The sequence below is a fragment of the Pyxicephalus adspersus genome, chromosome 5 (genome assembly GCF_032062135.1).
Source record: "Pyxicephalus adspersus chromosome 5, UCB_Pads_2.0, whole genome shotgun sequence".
In the NCBI taxonomy this organism is placed as follows: Eukaryota; Metazoa; Chordata; class Amphibia; order Anura; family Pyxicephalidae; genus Pyxicephalus; species Pyxicephalus adspersus.
Window position 1 is genome coordinate 30826709 of NC_092862.1, and position 15590 is coordinate 30842298.

At 35.3% G+C, this 15590-nt stretch overlaps 1 protein-coding gene across 2 annotated transcripts in view; it reads right to left on the reverse strand.

Moving 5' to 3' along the window:
- Positions 1–15590, reverse strand: part of HNF4G (hepatocyte nuclear factor 4 gamma) — a 62930-nt gene that overhangs the window by 45448 nt on the left and 1892 nt on the right. Inside the window, exon 2 of one of the 2 annotated variants that reach the window (XM_072411036.1) lies at positions 14404–14521. The exons of the other annotated variant lie outside the window; for it this stretch is intronic. The gene's annotated coding sequence lies outside the window, so the exon portion shown is untranslated. The remainder of the gene's footprint in view (positions 1–14403; positions 14522–15590) is intronic. 2 annotated transcript variants of the gene reach the window in all.

Below are 15590 nucleotides of genomic sequence, written 5' to 3' on the forward strand. Positions count from 1 at the left end.
GAATCATTGTAGTTTTCCTGTTTTTTTTTTTTTCAAGTATATACAGTAATTTAATATGACCTAGCAGAGGAAGCACTTATGTCAACTTTAGTTAAAGCCCAATTCATTGGATGTTTGGTTTTGATGTGATGGGATGCTAGCAGCAGATTTCCATTGTTGCCTGTGTACCCATTGGAAAAAATTGCCCTCTCTACCTAACTTGTTGACAGGAGGATATCAGTAGGACAAAAAATAATAGGAAATATTACAAATAGAAAACCCAAACCACTATTTGTTGAGGAAAGATTAGAACTGTACTCTCTCCCTCTCTGGTCACTCAAAAACACCAAACTTTTAAAACACTCATAAATTCTTGAAACCCCCATAAACATATTTAAAAACACCCATAAATGATCATAAATGACCAACAGAAATACATTTGGTCTTTGTGTGATTTTTAATTGCTGTTTATAGGCATTTTGGCAAGTTTATGAGGGTTTTCTCCTTTTCTGCCTCTGTTGACAAAGAATTACACTTACATTCAACCCACATTTAAACCTGTGTATATGTATTGAACATTCACCTGTATATATTTATTACCTTTTAAGTACTTTAAAGTTCATTCAGCCATCTCTCCTCTTGAAATTAGGTGGAGAATTGGTATTCAGTTGGGTATAGGGAAAGATACTGGTTCTCAGTGGGGGATAAAGGGGGCATGGACACCGAGAAGTAAAGATGCTTAGGAAGGGGAGGCACTTGGGGCTTGGGGGAAAAAAAGAACATGTGCAATGGTGACAGAGCGGAGACACAGGTGCTTAATGGGCGATGCACCATAGTAGGGTGGTGGGCAAAGATGCTTAGTGTGGACAAGGGGTGAAACTGGTATTCAGTCCAAATATAACATAATTAGAAATTTAAATAACCTGAGTAAAGTCTCCTTATAATAAGTATTGTCTTTGCCCCAAGCATAGCCACCATCACATTTCAAAAATCTACAATGGATTGGAGGCTCCCTTTTTTGTATGGAGTATATATATATATATATATATATATATATATATATATATATATGGGCAAAGATGCTTAGTGTAGACAAGGGGTGAAACTGGTACTCAGTCCAAATATAACATAATTAGAAATTCAAATAACCTGAGAAAAGGCTCCTTATAATAGGTATTGTCTTTGCCCCAAGCATGGCCACCATCACTTTTCAAAAATCTACAATAGAATGGAGGCCCCCTTTTTTGTATGGAGTATATATATATATATATATATATATATATATATATATATATATGGGCAAAGATGCTTAGTGTGGACAAGGGGTGAAACTGGTACTCAGTCCAAATATAACATAATTAGAAATTCAAATAACCTGAGAAAAATCTCCTTATAATAAGTATTGTCTTTGCCCCAAGCATGGCCACCATCACTTTTCCAAAATCTACAATAGAATGGAGGCCCCCTTTTTTGTATGGAGTATATATATATATATATATATATATATATATATATATATATATATATATAGGCTATTTAACAAAAAGGTATACAGTCAACAAATGTACATAAAAGAACAAATGTATTTTTAATGCACGTTTGCTATTTTACTGCATTTAATTAAATTAACCAACTTTGCAAATTATTACCTCTGTCCTGTATTTTATTGGTATTATGAGCTACCAAAAACCCCACACTGTTGAAAATATTATTTTGAGATTTAGACTATACAAAAAAAAAACACATAAAAGAAACTTTAAAGTGACAAGAACCATAGCCACTCACAATGGTATGAAAAGAACATGCACCATGGAAGAGAGTAGCAGTTAAGAACTTTGACACAGTGCTCTTGGAGAAAAGAGGCAGCACCAATATGGGAACTGACCATTAAACCATGCAGTTACAAGGAACAACATTTAAAACGATGTATGTGTGTTTGTTGAGGACAAACTGTTTAAGTTTGTACATGTGCATTGTGTTACCTTCCTCTACTTTAGTATCCTCCCCCGTCCTTTTCCTATGGCTTCTTATCAGTACATAGTATATTATGTAAAGTTTTTATGTATTATAATTACCTCTAGTGATAATGTTAAATACATAATTAAGATCACAAATCAGCAAAAACCGAAAGCTTCAACAAAAGTGCAGCACTAAACAGTATCATTAATGCAAACAAATAAATAAATACAATTATAAATCTACAATTTTCACAAATTTCATGACATAAATGCTGTCCAAAAATTGTTTCAAATCATAGGTAATGTTTTAATCCCAAGGATGTAATTTTTCAGCTGTTGAATCCCTCCATAGAGAAAATAAAACATACCAGTTTATCTTATATTAATATTTGTTTTTAGCCCATTTTTTCTATGCAGCCTGTGATTGCAATATAATAACATTTCTCCCTTATATTAGAACTTTTCTACTTTTAAAAAGTTTGGACTCAGACAGGGCACTTTTTCAGGAAAGAATAGGCAATGTCCCTCTGCAATAACCATCCTTACCTGGCTGATTGCTCAGGGGAACTGAACTGCCAGGATACCCGGCAACCCCGGCTTTCCCTATGGCTGGCTGAGGAAAGCAGCTAGGAAAAGAAGAAAGCATGAAATGTCGGTGCCCTGTAATGGAACAGTGACAGGTGAGCATAGCAGGGTTTAGTTCCATTTTAACCTCAAAAATCGGTATTCTTGAGTCACACTCGGGGTACCTAAAAGCAGAAAAAAACCCCACTTATCTTGTTCCGTCACCGTAGACGCCCTATGGAGTTTCCTGGTGACGTCGATGCATGCGTTGGTGCGGCCGGGACTTAGCAGCAGCAAATTTAAATAATTTTCTATTGGATTCAATACAAAATAGCTGTATTGAGTCCAATGCAAAGAAATATTCATATATTATAACTGTACAGTTATATTACATTGTACCATATTTTTAAAGGATTTTTGTGTTTTTTTTTTTAAAGTTTATTATTAAATTTATTACATTTCTTAACTATTAGACATGTGTCGGTGAGTTATGGCTAAGAATTATAGGCCTACAATGTATAATAAATTTCCATGCAAAAACTGGTATTGCTTTTTGCATGGAAATACGGCCAGAATCAGACCGCTAGGGAGGTTAAGACAGAGCCATGTCACACAAGGAATTTTTGCACGGGCAATTTGTCACCAGTTCGCTAAGATACTCCTTCTAGTTTTTCTGAAATGATTTCTCTGTAATTAAGGTCAGTGACATCGCTTCACCCTCTCTAGCAATCATGATTTTGCCGCATTTAGGGTAAGCGAAGATACATTTGCAAGACTATGCCCCTTGTGATTTACTAATAGCAGCAGAGTTGCCTTTGTGACATTTCCCTTAGAGAAAAGCTACACTGCCTTCCTAGCGACTGACATTGCACACCCACAAGAGCCAATCATCTACTCATGAGCTGGAACTCACTCTCAAGTAAAGTCCCCTCAAGCAACAGAAGACCACAACTGCTCAGTAGAATATTTGAAATGTAAAGCCCTACCCTTTATTCCAACCTTTTTTCTTTATTTTATAGTATAAAGCCAATCATAGCTTGCCTTGTTAAAGGAGATAATAATTAAACTGCATAAAACATAAATTAATCATAAATTGGTTTTGTGAAAGTACTTAGTTCTACCAAATTGCCTACTAACAGTTCTGAAAATTGCACATCTCTCGGTGTTTAACTATGCGTGCTTACTTATGTCACAGATTGTACCCTACACTTGTTTCATCAATACAACTCCTACATGTCAAAAACAGGATGCACCATCTCACTTAAGTTAACATATCAAAAGTATTATGCACAAAATACCTTCCTTTCTATAATAATATTTTAATATGACTGGTAATGTTTTTTTTTTTTTTACAGATATGAATTTCCCTTAGAAAGCAGTCATACACACTCAATAGAAATTCTATGTAATAGTTAATATTTGGCTGCTTTATTCTCCCTGGGAAAAAAGCAGGGCACAGGTGACTTCAATGTTATTCTAAAATATGTAACTAAACAGTAAACGAAAACCAATAAGAGCTTGTTTAAGCACCTCAGAGATCAATGAACTTGAGAACATAATAAACTGGAGCCTGCAAAGAATCAATTCGCAATTGTGGCACGGAATACATTACTTGAATAAAGTACGTCTTGTTTCTCTACTGCAAAAAATCCTTACTGATTTCTGGATATAAGCACAGAGGATTTAATATATGTGCAGTTAAAAATGTGTAATTATTTTTGTATTAAAATAAGTAGAAAAATAACTGAAAAAATGAACATTTTACCTGTCCTCTTAGCAGTATTAAAACAGCATTACGTGCCAAACCAAACAGAAAGAAATAAATCAACTCAGCAGGAAATAACAAATAACAATAGCAATTCCTTAAGTGAAAAGCAGGCATATATTTCTCATAAAGGTGACACAAGTGAAGCAAATAGCCATTGTATTTGCTGCGCACAAAGCCACTGATTTACTGAAGGAGTAATTTTAAGCCAGGCTGTGTTCACTTTAAATACCCAATCAGGTAAAGGGGATTTATAAAAAAGGAGTCTTTCCTTGAAGTCAATAGCGTATTTAAAGCAAATAGAGGGCTGGAGTGAAAATTACTCATTTAGTAAAGCAGCCCCCAACTGTTCATTTAAAACTATTCAAGGACTCAACCTTTGTCCACATTTCTGACAAATAAAATAATGTAGAATAGAGCTACATAAAAAATGCAAATTGTCATATAAAATTCCACAATGATATCATGCCAAACTAAATAAAATTAAGCTTGTGCTGTATGAAATATGCTTTTTGATTGAACTGGTTATCTCAAGCATGCGATATGTTTATGTGTGATATTATGCATTTATCAACAGATGTCAGCTGTATATTTGTATAGAAAGAAAGCTATCTTCAATCTTTCCTATTAGGTATTCAGTGTATGTCCACAGCCTGTACCTTTTTATGTGGTTATATAAGTTGTAGCATCTCCAATAGTTTTAGATCTGTACTTAATGTAAATTATTCCCCACAATTGCTATTGTAATTCTTCCCCATTCAGTGTATGTCCACAGCCTGTACACATCAGAATCACAAATTTTTATATGGTGAAGTTGTAGCATCTCCAATAGTTTTAGATCTGCACGTTTCATTAAAAATAATACTTGGCGATCCTCCTATGAAAGAATTGTATGGGGGTACAATATCATTGATTGTGGCTCCCCATTGTCACATTACACGTTACAAGGACTTCTAATGGAGACTCTGGGTCTGATTTAATAAAACTTCCTAAGGCTGGAGCGGATACACTTTCATCAGTTAACCTGGGTGATCCAGCACTGAAAGTATATCTGCTATAGCCTTGGATAGTTTTAATAAATCAGACCACTATATCACAGACACATGATTGTCAGAGGAACTTTGTCCCGAGAAATGCAATGCAGCTATTGCTGTAGCACATGTACAAAATTGGTTGCTAAAACACTGCAAGAGAACTGAAACTGAGATGCAAAAAGCATAAACCAAAGTGAAACAAATATGTTTCATAACATATGTAATTTTTTTGGTGCACAATGTTGCAATGTGCGTAGTGTGGGTCACCAGTGAGGAATCATTCACACTTGTCCTGATAGTTCTTGTCATTGGGGCAGACAGTGATGGAAAATCTAAAATATGCACTTGTCAATCTATCAGGAAATAAAGGGAAATATGATATATTTTTTCCTTATACACGATTGAATGGTTGAATGGATTGAATAGATTTTTTTCTTTTATAGAGTGGGAAAACCCCAGCCAGGTTACTGTTTTTTTTGTCTCTGTATGTTTGGGTATGGTTCTCCCTATTTTAAAGTGAGGAAAAGTTTTGCATAAAGAATACAATATTGGTTAAATCCAAATTTCCAACAGAGGCAAACTCATAAACCCAAAAGTGAATATCATTTGAAGCTGACCTGACCCTGATCTGAAGGAAAAGCAACTAATCTGGTATTTGTAAATATAGCTTGTGTGTGTGAGTAAGAAGTAAATGCAGGTTTGTCAGCAAGACATGATTTATTGATCACAATGTCATGTGTGTTTACTGAAAGGTGTGTATGGTTGTGGTCAAAAAATGTATATACTAAAACCACACCTTGCCTTTACTTTATGGTCAACAGTAACCTAGTTTAATATGGACTAAGCCTGACAAACAGGAATGTGTGTCGTGCCAAAGGAGGAATTTTAAAGATGTGTTTTAGTTTAGCTGTAGTTGGTTTGTGTGTGGTATCACATTAAAAACTGGGCAGACTGTCTATTAAGAAGACTAACATGCCTGATTATCATGTTATTAAACATTATGTGGTTATAGAATATAAAATTCTTTAATGAGGAAGCTGTTTTAAACAGTGTATAATAAATTCCATTATACCAACAAAAATGTTGCCTAACTGTCAGCCTAGTTACACTTTACCCGTGATGAGGTGCTGTGGTTCACTTTTTCGTCAAAATATTATATTATTAAGGAGTAACGTTTTAATATTAGATGGCCTTGTTTTCATCAATGGAGCCTGTAGGCACACAACCTTTGGCACCCTAAGTAGCACAGCTTTGTTTAGGTCTCATTTAAACAGAATAAAATATTGTTTTAATGTGTAAATAATCTGATATAGAATGCATTTTTCCTGCAAATGTTGGAAAAAAATATGTGGCAAATAGTTACACAGGACAAAGCACACTCTGCTAAATCTGGAGATTACTGTATACCTTATATTAAAATTCTGTATGCCAAATAATAAAGCTTTTTATTATTTGTCAAAACCCCTCAGTCAGCTGTTTGTAATTACTGCAGATAAATATGTAACAATATAGGGAAAATGTCTTTGTTTTTTTTTATTTTGTTTGTAGAAAAAAAAACAGTAATATGTCCTTTAAAATGAGAAAACATAAAAAAAGTGCAATTATTAAAAGACCTGACAAAAGCCAGCTTACACTTTTTATGAATTTTAGGTCAGTCAGCTATGATTTGAACTAAAGCACCGGCCACAAACATTTAGCAAATGTTAGATCCAAAAATTAGCAGCCATTTTAAAGGGCTGTAATCCTCGTCTAAACACCAAGATCAGCAGACGTATTCACCTGTTTAGGGAGATGACACTTGGTTTTCTATGTAAATTTTCCTGAGTACACCTTGTAGCAAAGGTTTCACTAATAACATTATTCTTGGCAGCATATTTGGAAATTTTGTAATTTTCACATAAATAAAGATTGGAATTTTCAGTTTGCACAGGTCTGAAATAAAAAGGAAAGTAATTTGGGCTATACAGGTAAGGACATGACTTTCATGATGAAGGTAAAGTACATGTGGGTCATTGTATATTCCTAAACTTCATCTTGGAGTCTAAGGGTTATATGAATGTCCCCAATACCATTTTTAATGGCACTGAATACCCCCCCCCCCTACAGTACTTGACTGAAAATGTAAAGTTGGGTCATTCCACTGTCTTAAACATCTTTCTATATGCTTTTACATTACTGTATCCCTGCTTGAGCATACTGAGATTCAATCTGCAGCTCTTTTTGGTTCACTGTTTATTAGGCATTCGGGTTTTTTAAAGTCCAAAGGTTCAACAATTCAGACTTTCCAAGCTTCTAAGCAAATTTAGAGCAGCTAGGGGGGAAACGCAGTTATATAAACTGACAACAGGTCTAGAGGTAAATAATTTAGTATGAAAAATGATTTAGAAAATTTAGCAAGAAGCACCTTAGGTTTGTAGGGTAGAGCCAATGATCTAATCTAACTAAGGTCTTGGTGTTCACTGGGTTTCAAATACTAAAGGCCATGAATTTGCCAACAGATTTTCTATTGATTATTGAGGATAATGCAGAAGGCCATGAATTTGCCAACAGATTTTCTATTGATTATTGAGGATAATGCAGTGGGGAAACAGAGCTTTAGCCGGGTATATGTTCTTAAAGTACATCTTAAAGGGCCATGAAGGGAGTGTTAGAACTTTTGTAGTAAAACCCCAATGGTAACAAGAAAGACTAATGTCAATTAACAGTTGCCAGGCAAGAACATAATCCAAATCATGGTGATGGCTGCATCTGTCCAAACTATGAGCCAGGAAATGCAACAGTTGTTTGGAATAAACTAAACTTATGGCAAGATGAGAAATCATAGAACAGAGAAAATACTTAGAAAATACTGCACAAATCAAGGCAGAAACAGTTCTAAATGAATATGCACTGACACCTGGTAATATGTCAGTTAGCTCAGTGGTGGACACCAAAGTGAATCTGGATTGTACGAGAAGGATAAAGGACAAGCTAGGTGAGATCAGTCTGTAGCGCACTGCTTGATGCCTGACTCTAATATGACCTACCACTCAATTGAATAAATATACTGCAATTAAGTCCCAATGAGGGATGGCAGCCAGCAACAAAATATTATTCTAGCAGTTGTAATAAAACAAATCACTTTTCAAAATGCTAAAAATGTTACTATTATAAAGCCAAGCAAAAAAAAATAATCACAACCACACAACGAAGCACGTTTACAGACATAAAAAGAGAGAAAACTGTTTAGGTAGCAACAATTTAGGGAAGTTATAATTTACTTACCTACTGCAATACAGTTCTGCAAAAAAACAAAAGTACCTAACTGTTCCCAATTATTTAAGTGAACCCACCTCTCCTCATTTCAGCACTGATGCCAGCATCTACACCTGATCCTGTTCCAGGTTCTTTGGCCATCTTATTTGGCTGGGCCAGAAAGACTTAACTCCTGTGCACAGAGGTCCATTCATTACTGACAGCCGGACATTACAAACAAGATAGCGAACAGGCAGGTAAATATGTTTAATTGCAGAAGGGACATGGTCTGCTCCCAAAGCTTAAAAATTGAGTTTAGTTCTTCCTTAAAGAAGACCTTAGCCTAATAACTGCATCTATCAGCTTAGGTAGACTTTATATAATAATTCTTTTGTTCCATGTGATATGGAATATACACATTAACATTGCAGATTTCATCATATGTGTACTATAGTACACATATGATGAAATACATATAGTATGTAGTCAAGTTATTATAGAACTATGTGTTAATCATAAGGTGGCTTTATGGTGGCCTGATATAGGATATGGATACCTAACAATTTACTTTTTTATTCTTATCATCAAGAAAGCCTGGGAAAGGGATTTTATTGCCCTTTCGCATTATAAAATCGTTAAACAAATATTTACGTTATTAAGGACAGGTGGACTGCCTCTGAAGCTCCTATCTTGCAACCACCCCCACTCTCCATCTGCATCCTGCTGTAGTTCTCTTACATTGGACAGTACTAAACTTTTAGGACAATCTAAAGATTAGGATGTGAGTATAATATACATTTGTCCTTAATTAATAGAACCCTAGAGTTAATGAAAAGAGCAGACACAAATAATCCACTATAGGACACCATGGTGTCCCTAAGAAATGGTCATTGAGGATTTGGCATCTACTACCAAATTAAACATGCAGTCCTACTTTATCACATTTCACACAAAGAAGAGAAACTTCACGTGCAAATTTAATTTAAAAAACTATGTAGGCAGTTACCTATTGATTGGCCCTCAAGACAAGAATATAGAAAAGAAAGTGATGTTATACAATAAATCTGCACTAAGAAAGTGTTCTCCACCTTTGCTATTGCCCATGGCTAGCACACAGTGCTATGAACAAAACATTCACATAATGACTGCAGAAATTGATCAATATAAGTACAATTAATGCTAAGACATATTTAAAAGTTAGATGGAATTAGTTTCTTACTGAGTGGGAGTTGAGTTTCATTTACTCACACCATACAGAAAATAATTCATAGTGCTAATGTAAAATGATACCTTATACGATCTCATAGAAGAAACTATAGTTCTACTGTTTTGGGTTTTATAGATCTATGGACTCTATTTATAAAGGAGGAAATCTAACATTCCCTTAGACATTCCCTGGTGGAAATCTTCCAGGCCCATGTGTTTCAAAGGCAGTAACTAATTCCCACCAGGGAATGTTTAAGGGGATATCAAGATTCCTTCTTTAAAAAAATAGCATCCTTTATGTTTCAGTGATCATAATATTAAGACAATATTTTTATCTTAAACAGCTGGTGCTTACTGTGTATTTGAAACCAAAAAACCAATGTAAAATATTGTAACTAACAAATCTTAACAAGGGGAGGCCAATTTTTTTTTCCTTTACTTTCACTTGGTAAATTGGCCAGTAACACACTTTATGTTCCAGTTGACAAAACCAATGCCCTGTATTGCATCTATGGAGCAGTCTTGTCACTCTTATACATAGAAGTATGTATAATAGTATGCATAAATAGTATGTATAATAGTATGTATAGTATGCTAAAAGTATGCTAATTTGTGGACCAGCAGGAGAAAAACCAGCAGAGTAGGACTGGTAATGCTGCATAGGATTTCAGTGCAGAACAAGCGCAGAAAGTTACTTGCTGGTTTTCAGTAAGATCTACAAAATGTTTTTGCATATACAGCATTTTAAAGTCCAACTCAAGACTTGCAGATACCTTATAGATTTTGAGCCCCCACCATCTGTGTACACATACATTTATTATTATAGGTTTTGTCCTTTTGGTTATACATTTCATGTGGATAATAATAATATTATGTACATTTACTTTGTATTGTTTTGTTTAATTTTGTTCATCAGTGTTTTCTTTTATTTTTTGATTAATATTATAATTATTTTAGTTTTTTATTGATATATTTCAAACTCCAATAAACTCTATAAATTCTTGTCATTTAGGGCATTTAGGAATTTCAATAAGCACCTTGGTCCTGCTGCAGCTAATGCTCAGAACGTTTCCTCTCCTGGTATGGATGGGCCCTCAAAGTGATTATGTATTGCAATCCAAAATTTGTATAATTACTTTTTGTGAGGTTTTGGAGATCAGTTATCCAGTATAGACATTGTCTGAGAGATTGTGGATAAAGTAAGTACTGCATCTGATTTTGCCCCCCACAACCAAAAAAAAGTACAAGATATATTTTATATGACAGTTTATACACTGTGTGTTATTATTTTTTTTTTTTTTTGCCTAAAATGTGCATCTATATGAGGAATACACTACATACGGTATTTATTTATTTATTTATTTTGCCCAAACAAATCATTTCGCAAGCTATCTAAACTGACTTCTATTTTAGTACAAGCAATGTCAAAAGCTGGCAATTATCTAATCTGCCTATGTATCTAAATCTAGTTTTATTGCTAACATGTTGTTTTATTTTAAGGTAACCTCTGCTCTTGCATTGTTTCATCATCATCTGGCTTATTCAGAATTGCTCAGGTTTGTGATTATAAAATCCTTTTTATTTATTTGTAGTTTGAAGAAAATAGTGGAAAGAAAGATTTGTTCATTTAAAGTTTGTGTATTTTCAAAACATTTTTTTTTTTGGGCTTCGTCTCCTGCCCTACTACAACAATTTTGCAGACGATTTTACTTACATATCACTTACATTTACTTACATACCAATTTCAACCAGCTTTTAATCTAAAAAAATGATAAAACTAATATTTAAATGCACTGCTATATCTTATATCTTATATATATGGATGTAAGTTCATAAGCTGCTGAAAGTAATTTTTTTTGACAATCAAAAGTTGGCTAAAGATAACTGTCTTTGTCATGGGTATGGGATGCTGTTAGATATATAATATAATCCACAGTGTAAAAAAATCTGATACATATAATCTAAAGATAATTCAGTAATACATACATAATTCAGTTAACATAATTTTCCCCCCTTTCTTCCTATACCTATGCTTTTTATCCTTTGGACTTACATTTTTCAGTCATGGAGTCAAAACATTACATGTGGGCTTTCCCAAAGATTACTCTTTTCTGAAAGCTGTGTACAGCAATGTGTTAGACCCTTCCACCATCCATGTTCTTCTTACAGTGCATTCAGAAGCACAAATATCTAGCATTAAAACCCTATTTAGTTTATTGTGATTGCCACACTCCACCTTCTGCCTCCAGGAGAGAGTAACTTTCTCTCCTGGGGGAAAAATGGGGTGACCAAAGAAGCATCTAGGGATCTTCTGTATATCGGAACATCATATCTGTGTTTTGGTGGGAACATTGGTCATTGGATTTGTGTTCTGGTCTTGATGTCTTCCCCTGGGGGTTTCTCAGATAGATATGTTTCCACTTTTATGACCATTAGAAATGATTATCCATTATATGGTTGTTCCTCTTGTTCCCTCTTACTTTTCAGATGAAAAAACTCAGTATGACTGCTTTCATGGGAAATTATTTCCTATTAGATTTGTTTTTATTGTAACCTCTTAAGATTGTGTTCCCTGAGGACTTCCCTTTAAAGTGTCCTAGCTTCAAGATGGTGTCATTCATTGTCACATTAAACTGCGTTGTCTTCTTTCTTAAGGAAGCCAGAAGTGTTTTGGGACACTTTGTTTGATATGGTAATGTATAAGACTCTTAAGCTATGTGCACACTTCCAATGGTTCGTGCCTGATAATCGGCTCAGGGCCGTTATCGGACAAGAATCTGTGTGTAAGAAAGTGTGTACATCGCCAGTCGTCCATCGTCTGAATGACCGTCCTGGCGGATCCACGGATGATGAACAATTGTAATGCAAGTAAAGTGGGAGAGTGTGCAGCCGCTCAGTCGTTCTCCACCTCCCCTCTCTATACAGCAGAACGGTACTGTATGTACAGCACTCGTTCATGCATCATGGAGTGCTAGTAGTTGGAAAGGATTGTAAAAGATCCTTTCCAATGACTATAATTGCAAGTGTGTATGTGGCTTCACATTTTGAATCAATAAAAGAATATATAGTATGCTTAATAGTTTATATGTATTATTTGGTAGCTATAAAATAATTTCATGTTGTTCTATCCATGATCTTTCACTTAATAGGTCTTGGGTTAAACAACATGTGTTTTTCTGGACCGAGGGATATGATACTATGAATTTTTTTTATCAAGCCTCAATTTAGATCCATCGTAGCATTGCTGCTTAGCAGGTAAATTAATGGTACGGTGGACTGAAAATGAATGCAATTATCTATATCCATATCTGTTTATGTTCTTTGACTAATTGAAACAGAGAGTCCCAATTGATGATCAGTCAGAGACAATGTTTCCTCTAAAATACAATAATGTGTTTTTGAGAAAGAAAAATAAATATACAAAAATGTGGCCCTCTACCCCATAATTTTTATAACCATGTTTTTTAATTGATTAGAGAAAGCCTGAACTTCCTTACAACCTACATAACCTAAGTAAGGGGGATTTAGATGAAGTTTAGTTGGAATTCCCCTAGGCGGATTTTCCTGCAGAGCCTAGTGAAGTGTTATGCTCTGAATTCATTCTGTCATGGATACTCCAAAATGTTTCGTGTATAGGAGGACAAAAAAAATTTGTTGAAAAGAGAGAAAAATCTATTTTTTTACTTACATTGTGAACGAATTGTGACATGTGTAAAGTGGTGATCCTACTAGTGCTGCCTAGGTGAGTGCATTGTCCATGAGACGCTCCCTCAGGGGTTTACATGCATCCAGACCAGTGTTTCTCAACCAGGGTTCCGTGGAACCCTGCTCCAGAGGATGCAAAAGGATCCCTGAGCAATGTGCATATTGTGGTCAGTTTAAGTGAATCCAATAATGGGGTTCCCTGAACATTATTTCAAGGGTTCCCCTGTGGTGAAAAGTTTGACAAACATTGTTCTGGACAGAAAATAAGAGTAAGGGCAGAACTGCAATCCGACTAAACCATACACTTTTTTTTAGGAAGGAGTACCACTGCCATGTTGATGTTTAAACTACAATTTTTTAAGATGACAAGCCAGATCATTTATAAATCCTGAAATATTAGTTTAATGAGTAAAAAAGTTGCTAGGTATGCATAAAGAGTTTGTTGGAGGCTGGAGAAGATAGAATCACCATGTGTTGGCGATAAGAACACTGAGCAATGAGCTGCTTGCAGTCATGGTGATTTCCAACTCCATTAAGCTATGGATATCAGGCAAGAATCTGGCGTGTGTACAGCGCCAGTCGTCCATCATCGGACCGACTGTCCTGGCGGATCCACGGACAATGGATGACTAACGATCGTAATGCAAGTAGGAGACCGCGCAGCAGGGTGCCCCTCCGTTGGTCTCCCCCTCCCCTCTGCATAAAGCAGAATGGTGCTGTATGTGTATGCATCATGCAATAATAGTCATCGGAAAGGATTGTGAAAGATCCTTTCCAGCTACTAATATTCCAAGTGTATATGCGGCTTTAGGGCATGACTCTTACAATTGGAATTGTACTGGTGGAGTAGGATCTGGAGTCCTAGATGAGGCTTTGGGCTCTTTATCTCCTAAAGAGGCTGTAAAGTAAAAGCTGCTGGGAAGTCATGTTATCTCAATTACCAATCTGTACCCCCCACCTGCAACATTGCTTTAACTCTTTGTTGTCAATAATCGTTTTCCTCTTCACCCAAGATATCAATCTAACACCAGGTTTCAGACTGATCCTCTATAGAAATTGAGTTCTCTTCTGTGTGTCTGTCAACAGAAAAAAGTGCAATAATTTGTGCACAGCTAGAATACAGAGTAGGTACATTTAAGTCAGTTTAGCAAACCCAAGTAGGCAAAGGGGTATAAAGCACCAGAAATCAATCAAAGGTAAGTTCCTTAACAAAGTCTTCTTATACAGATCAGCAGCTTCTTTGGTTAGTTTTGGGATGCTGATGTTATATTGTGATATTCCTGATGAATAATAGTAAAACTCTTGCACCTTTTTACTTAGTATACATATCCACTATATATGCATACCAACATTGCCCATTGCCGCAATCAAATAAACCTTCCCGGGGCTGAAGGAAACAGTCTGCATTGTTCCACTACTTCCTCAAAAAGAAGAGATAGCAATTTTATGTCCTATATGCAAACTATCTGCCATAGACTTTATGTTATTTTCTAACCTTTGCCTTCCTTTATTCATGGCAGTAACAAGGTTAAAGGATGCAGAGAGGTTTGAAAATGTGTATGTATGACTAATATATCTTTTTCATTTTGAATATAGTTTTAAAATATTAGATCCCTGGCAGTTTTGTATTACAGTTTGTGTTCCTGGTAGGTAGAAAGTGTCACCAGAACAAGATGATCATCTTTCATGATCACTGGTCATTCATGATTATCAGTCTTTCATGGATTCATCCTGGCGGGTCTATAAGCAACTTTGGCAATAATCATCCTATGTATTCATAGTCTAAAAGATAAATGTCTCAAGAAAAACCAAACAGACAGCAAATAAATTCATTGGACCTGATTTATTAAAGCTCTCCAAGACTGGAGTAGACTGTCATGGGAGAAACTGGGTGACCCAGCAATTCTGGAATAGATTTATTTAAATCATTTGCTATTAGTTGGCAAATGTTTTTAGTTCTGGACCAGATCCATTCCAGGTTTGCTGGATCACCTAGGTCCACCCTTTATAGTCTATCTTCTCCAGTCCTGGAGAGTTTTAATAAATCAGGCCCATTGGTAGAGTTTTAACACTTCTGGGATTAAATATAAAAATTCTGAGTATAAATGCTTTCTCACCTCTGCTTATCACACCTTCTTTAGAATT